Here is a 7,663-nt window from a genome sequence, read left to right as displayed (position 1 = left end):
AGGGGCACCTGGGTTGCTCAGTCAGTTGAGCATCTGACTTTGGCTCAGGTCATGATCTCACTGTTTGTTAGTTCAAGCCCGGCATTGGGCTCTGTGCTGACAGCTCAAAGCCTGGAGCCTGTTTCGGACTCTGTGTCTCACTTGCTCTCTGCCCCTCTCCCACTTGCATTCTGTGTCTGTCTCTCAAAAATAAATAAACATTAAAATAAAATGTTAACCCATTGTTTGTGCACTTCTTTATTAATTAAAATCAATTTTTTGAGCCCTTATTTTAACGTAGGTACTAGGAATGCAAAAGTGAGTTAGCCTCACCCGGCCTTCACCTAGCTCAGAGACTCAGGAAGTGAGAACTACAGAACAGTGTGGTACTACAGGCTTCGTGAAAACCTAGCCCAGCTGCAATGCCCAGCAGAGGCTGGCAGAAAACTGAGAGCGCAGCCCAGGCGATGCATTATTTAGCCAGACCTCCCTTCCCGCTGCCATCAGTCAAGTGTCATGTTCTGCCAAGGAGAAGAGCCAGCAGGGTGGCCACAGTGTGAGAGAGTAGGAAGCTCTTAGGGTCTGTAACAGGGGGACACTGACACGAGAGGGGACTTCCCTCTCCCGGCAGCTCTCTTGTTTTAGGCCAGGGGTTGGTAAACTTTTTCTGTAGAGGGCCGGATAGTAAACATTTTTACCTTTGTGGGCCATGTGGTCTCTGTAGCAACCACTCAACTCTGCCTTTGTAACATGAAAGCAGGTCACCTAATGGATATGGCTGTGTTTTGGTGGAACAGCATTTACAAAAGCAGGGCTGGCGGGGGCCTACGGGCTGTGGCTCTCACACTCCTGCTCTGGCCTCTGACTCACAGTTACCAAGTGGCTTCACTGTCCCCTGCTCCAGGCCTGTTTATTTGCTCACACAGACACTCTAGGGCCCCACAGGCTTGTGAAGGAAGAAAGCAGCATTTCCTCCATCTATCTGCCAGATTTATGTGCACAGCATGTATCTCGAGAGTCCCCTTCTGTTTGGCCTTCAATTCTGACATCAACTTTCACTAGCCGTCTAACTTTGGGCAAAGCACGAACCCTGTGAACCTTGTTCCTCCTCTGTGAATGGAGATAAAAATACCATCTGCTCCAAGTCAGACGGCAAAGGCTCACGTCAGCTTTTCTTCCTTCCTCTGACAGCACCCCACCTTCTCTCCTCCATAAGAAGTATGCCCAGGGGTGCCTGGTGGCTCAGCGGGTTAAGCATCAGACTCCTGATTTCGGCTCAGGTCATGATCTCACGGTTCATGGGTTTGAACCCCGTGTCGGACTCTCCACTGACAGTGTGGAGCCTGCTTGAATTCTGTCTCTCCCTCTCTCCCTGCCCCTCCTCTGCTCTCTCTCTCTCTCAAAATAAATAAATAATATCAAAAAACGTGTCCAGAAGATGCCAGTTCTCAGGCTGTGAGGTCAAATTACCATTTGCCCTGGAGTAGCCCTTTATTCAGGAGGAACTTTATAAACATCAAGAAACTATTTTTCCAAAATCCATCTTAAAAAAATCCCAGGCACAATAAAAGCACATTGTGCTCTTCAACGTTTGCTTTGAAGAAGTGTTTTTCCACTGGTGTTTTAACTGAAGGGTTTTGTTGCTTCCTTCCTTCATTTCTCCTAGTGGTGCTTGGAGACAGAGCCCACATACTGACTTGTCACCCTTGACTTGCTCTCATGGATAAGACTTCATTGCCCTTGGGAGTTGGCCAAGCAACCAAATAGCTTCTGTCTCCTGTGTCTCAAAATCCTCAAGGCGGTGCAAGCTGCATTTTTCCAGGACCAGGACAGGATGCCAAAGTGATGATGTCACAGCCCCGGCAGCCGGCCCCTCCGTTTCCTGTTTCTTTCCTCCTGACAGACTCATGAATCATATCAGCTTTATCATTTGACTCCGAGCTCATTTCCCTGTTCCACAAACATTGGACTTCGAGGAGGTGGGAGCCAAGTGTAATCAAAACATGAAATCCCAAGTTGCTTTTTCCTTGCAAAACTGGAACCCATGTTCTCCCGTCTTGAAAGAAAGCACAGCATCTGGCTTCATTTGGAGTTTTCCAGCCAAGTACTCAGCTCCCTGGGTCAGACAGTGGTGATCTCATCTGCAAAGCTGGCCGCTCACTGTGCCAGAGGCGGGCAAGGTCCCGGGCAAGGTGGCAGCGGGGACCTCGTGCATGGCACTTGGCGGGTGTGTACGCGATGGGGAAGGTCTTCACAAAAGTAAATCTGGGAGTAGGTAATAAGACTTTTACAAATGCAGACACAATCTGTGATCATGGTTTGCCCTTCTCCCGGTAACATTTCTCCTCTGTGTCTGCACCGTGGTGCCTCCACATCCCTGCCCTCAGATAAACGTGTTGGTAGGAAAGAGAAGTCTACCCATGAGTTTGAAACTGACACACCAATGTCTTATAAATTTGAGGATGGTCTAGGGAGGGTCAGAGGCAGGAGTTACTCAGGTACTCAGCTCCCTGGAAGGTGCTAACCTGCTTGCAGGTCATTTATCCTGTAGTGTTTAATTTATTCAGCATGTATATTGTGTGAGCCTCAGGCTCCGTTCTGAGGGTTTTACTTCAATTTGTTTCGTCTTTGTAAATAACCCTACAAGGTGGACTCAGTTGTGGTTGCCATATTGCAGAGGAGGAAACTGAGGAACCGAGAGGTAACTTGACGAAGATCACGTCCCGGAGTCTGTCTTGATGTGGAGGATCCTGAACACTGTGGGTGGATGCGTGCCATGGTGTAAGATTATAAGAACATCAGTTTCTAAAATGCGTGTACATAGCTCAGAAATTCCATGTATATTTTAATAAAATAACATTTGGTATCATGAGAGTTGTCATTTATGTTTACTGGAGCCACACTGATGTGGCGTGAAAGTATACAACTTAGTACATAGACAATGTAAATATGCCTTATGCAAATAATATTACTGCTTAGCACTCCAGGAGCCTCTGTGTCCCAGGCTGGGGCCTGCATCCTTGACTGGTTCCAGAACGGACCCCTCAGCAAATGCAGGAGTTGCATGTGAAGAGGGAGTGAAATCTTTTATTCTTAGTTATGATTCCACAAGCTGGTCCTCCTGGGCTGCAAAGGGACTTTGACCGAATAATGCTGACTATTTTTTGCAAACGTTGGTGAGGCCAGGCTTGTACCCATTTAATTGGCTTTCTCAAATCTTCTTTGGAGTATAGCGATTTTGAGAAAGCTTGTGACTACTGAATTCTGATTCACCCTGCACCTAAGAGGAGGAGGGATTTACTGGCCAGGAAGCCTGTGGAAGTCAGACACTAGCTTACTTTAACTAAGGGACTGTGAGTCGCCTTCAAGTGACCAAGTGACCAAGCTCAGTGAACACTGCCTTTCAGCTCCCTATTCCCCCCACAACCCCTCCATTCTGACATCTATGCCTCATCTTCCAAAAGGAAGCAGGCTGAATTTAATTTTGACTTTAAATGAGAAGCTGCAGATCATAAGTATATGTTTTGTGTTTATTTCTTGTGTTTATTTGAACATATAACATTAAATTTACCCTCTTCATCACTTTTAAATTTACAGTTCTGTGCATTATGTACATTCACACCACTGTGCAATCATCACCACCACTCCAGAACTTTTACGTCTTCCCAAACTGAAACTCTGTCCCTATTAAATACAAAATCCCCCCACCCCAGCCCTTGACACCCCCCACTCTACTTTCTGGCTCTATGAATTTGACTGCTCTAGGGACCTCATATAAGTGAGATCATCCAGTATTTGTCCTTTTGTGACTGGCCTCTTTCATGGAGCATAATGTCCTAAAGATTCATCCCTGTCTTGGCATGTGTCAGAATCTCCTTCCTTTTAAGGCTGGATAATGTCCGACTGCATGCATATATCACATTTTGTTTATTAATTTCTCTCTTGATGGACACTTGGGTTGCTTTCACATTTTAGTTATTATGGATAATGCAGCTGTGAGCACTGATGTACAAATATCTCTTCAGAATTCTTCTGAGTATATACTCAGAAGTGGAATTGCTGGATCATACGGTCATTCTATGTCTCATTTTTTGAGGAATCCCATTGTGTTTATTTTTTAAAAAGGCTACGGAAGATGGATACATGACTTCTCACATTCCTATCATCAAAATTTTTTTAAAAATCACAATAAAGCTCAGTTTCATTAATTACTTCAAATCTGAAGTAATTCACTGATAGGGCTGCAGTTTTGTCTTTTCTTCCTCATCCACTTCTGTGAGATATTTTATAAGCTTCTTCTCTTACCATACTGTCTACATTAGCATATACTCAGCATTATAATATAAAATAAATAATAAGAGCTCTACTAGACTTACTCCTTAAAGAATATTCTAAGCAGTGGATTATTGCTTTGCTTTCTATCCCCACAGCACTGTTTACTAAGACACAGTGTAGGCTTTCATTTTCCTGGTCATTTACTCACTCAACAAATGTTAGGCCCTTTGCCATCTGTTGTGGGCACCATTAGTCACCATTGAGTGTCTTAATCCATGAGGACCCATGCCTGTGCATTATTGCTCTAAACCCATACGTTGCCTATGCAAATGGCCCCAGAAATTGGAGCAGGATGAAGATGGGCCTAAGAGCTGGGGAGGCCATGGAGACTTAGAGAGCCTGTGTCTTATTGGAGGGACAGCAACTTATTTATTCTGTGGGAACGCAGACCCAGTTTTCCAAATTGTTCTAACTTCCAGGAGTGGCAAGAAATCTAGATTTTAAACGGTTTAATTTTTTTTAACATTTATTTATTTTTGAGAGAAAAGGACAGAGCATGAGGGGGAGAGGGACAGAGAAAGAGGGAGACACAGAATCGGAAGCAGGCTCCAGGCTCTGAGCTGTCAGCACAGGGTCCGACATGGGGCTCATACTCACAAACCGTGAGATCATGACCTGAGCTAAAGTCGGTTGTTCAACCGACTGAGCCACCCAGGCACCCATAGATTTTAAATGTTTTAAAATGCTAACCACTTTCTCAGGAAAAAAAGTTAACACACTGCACAGGCCAAATAAAAACAATTTGCAGGTCAAATGGGGCTCATGAGTCACTAACTTTGAACTCTCTCTCAGCTGAAATGCTTTCCTGCATCACAAAGGCCATATATGAGGAACATCTTGTTTTCCCAGAAGGTATGAATGAACCAAGAAATGAAAATAGAGGTGGACTTCCATGAAGCTAATGGAGCTCTACTTCTCTCAGCCCTGTACTTGCCTGGGCCCCTTCTCTGGGGCTATGTATTTAGTGTTTTCCAAAGTAAGAAATTTCTACCACAAGAACTGCTCTTTCCATTCTGACTTCCCCTGTCACATTTCCCCTCATCTCAGGTGGCACTGGACTGGCCAAGGAGATGCTTGAGAAACTAGCAAGGGGAAGTTGAGTTGAAGGTACATTTAGAGTTAGAGGGATGTATTTGTTTGGTGAGGACAATGCCATGGGCCACAGCAACACTTCCCCATTCTGACCTTTGGCCCTAGGGTGAGAAGTCTGCAGGACCAAGTCATTAGACCCGCCCCTGGGCCCAAGCCCCAGATTCTATACCATACCTTGGATCCTGCAATTTCCTGCTAACACCTGGGGTTTGCTTTGGCCTCTCATCTGAATCTACCCTCTTATGGATGGTCAACCATCACTGAGTGTGCTCCCCTGGGAAGAAGGGCTATGAGGTGGCTGTTTCCAGGGAGTATGAATGGAACATGAGCATACATATGTGTGAGGCCCTGAAAGGTGTTGCATAGAGTCTGAGGTGGGTGAAGAAAGACAGGAACCAGCCTTCAATGGGAATCCTAAATCCAAATCTAGTTTTCCCAGTCACTAAGAAGGTATATTTTTCAAAGAAGAAAACGTATCTATTCAATAGTGTATTAGTGTGATTTCTAATATTTAACCTTTCTAATATAAAACCTTTAAATATTTAAACACTTAGACCTCCATTTGTACTCAAGCCCGGGACCTCACAATATTAGGAGTGTACCTGGATCACAGTAACTTTTATCCATAGTTGTTTGGGTCATTACTGTTGTGCAACTATTGTTCTAAAACTTAGTGTCATAAAACAATCATCTTATTATGCTCATGGATTCTGAGGGACAGAAATTTAGACAGGGCACAGCTTGTCTCTGCTCCACAATGTCTGGAACCTCATCTGAGGACACTCCATGGTAGAAGTGACTCTGGAATAGGGTCTGCTGGTTGGTGCTGGCCGTCAGCTATGGTCTCAGCTGTGCTGTGAACTACAGCATCTAATGTGGCCTAGGTTTCTTCAAAGGATGGCAGCCACAGTAGAATCAAACTTCTTGTATGGTAGATCAGGGCTAGAATCTACCCTGGGGTGCCAGGGTGGCTCAGTCGGTTAAGCGTCTGACTTTGGCTCAGGTCATGATCTCTTCATTCCCAGGTTCTAGGACCACATTGGGCTCAGTGCTAGCAGCTCAGAGCCTGGAGTCTGTTTTGGATTCTGTGTCTGCTTCTCTCCCTCTGCCCCTCCCCTGCTCACACTCTGTCTCACTCTGTCGCTGTCTCAAAAATAAACATTAAAAAAATTTAAAAAACAAAAAGGCAAGAATCCCTGAGAATAAAATGGTAGATATAGAAGTATTATTCTGTTGGTTACAACCAAATCACAAGCCCACCAAGATTCAAGGGGAGGAGACATAGACTCCATCTCTCAGTGGGTAAGTATCAAAGAATCTGGGGGCTGTGTTTTAAAACGATCACTCAGGTTGGGGCACGTGGGTGGTTCAGTTGGTTAAGCATCCACCTTCATTTCAGATCTGATCTCAGTTTGTGATTTTGAGCCCTGGGTGGGGCTCTGAGTTGACAGTGCAGAGCCTGCTTCGGCTTCTCTAGGTTTCTCTAACTCCCTCTCTCTCTCTGCCCCTCCCCTGCTCTCTCTCTCTCTCTCTCTCTCTCAAATAAATAAATCAACATTAAAAAAAACCCCACAAAAACTTTTAAACCTACCACTCAGGTTAAAATATCATTAGCCATTCTGGTGTTGCAATGTCTTCCAAGAATATATCTACTGGCAATTGAAAGAGCATTCCAAGGACACTTGATATCTCTTTGAAATCTTATCTCAAAGTAAAGGAAATATAGTACAGTTTTTCCTCGTTTCCTCACTTCAACAGAAGTCCTAAAAATTTGTGTATTGGTCATGAATTTTTGAAGCTAAAAGAAATTTTTCTAAAGTATCAATGATAAAAAAAATGCTTTTGGTAAACTATGTTATAGAAAAGAACGAATTATATCTTTCTATTCTCTATATCAAAAACATCATGAAATTTTACCATCCGAAGAGACAATAAAGAATGTGCTGCCCAAAAAGTGCAGGTGTTTTACACTGTTACATCATTAGCACATCTTTAAGAATATTCAGGACACAAAGTGGTAATTAATCCCAAGGAAGGAAAGACCAACATAAGTTAAGTGTAGTCCAGGATAACTTCAGGGAAAATGAGGGAAAGATAGGATTTCAATAGGTAGAAGAAAAATGGAGACTGAGGGCAGAGCTGAGTCAGCTGGCCAACCCATATTGTCAGTTACACCTGACATCAGGTCTGATTGGCTCAGTCTCCACTCTGATTGGTCAGTGACTGCTACAGCAGTTGGTAAATGTTTTGCACATCA

This window comes from Herpailurus yagouaroundi, unplaced genomic scaffold (assembly GCF_014898765.1).
Source record: "Herpailurus yagouaroundi ecotype Mexico unplaced genomic scaffold, PumYag 250, whole genome shotgun sequence".
Lineage (NCBI taxonomy): Eukaryota > Metazoa > Chordata > Mammalia > Carnivora > Felidae > Herpailurus > Herpailurus yagouaroundi.
The sequence above is the reverse complement of the archived record's forward strand: the minus strand, read 5'-3'. Positions refer to the sequence as shown.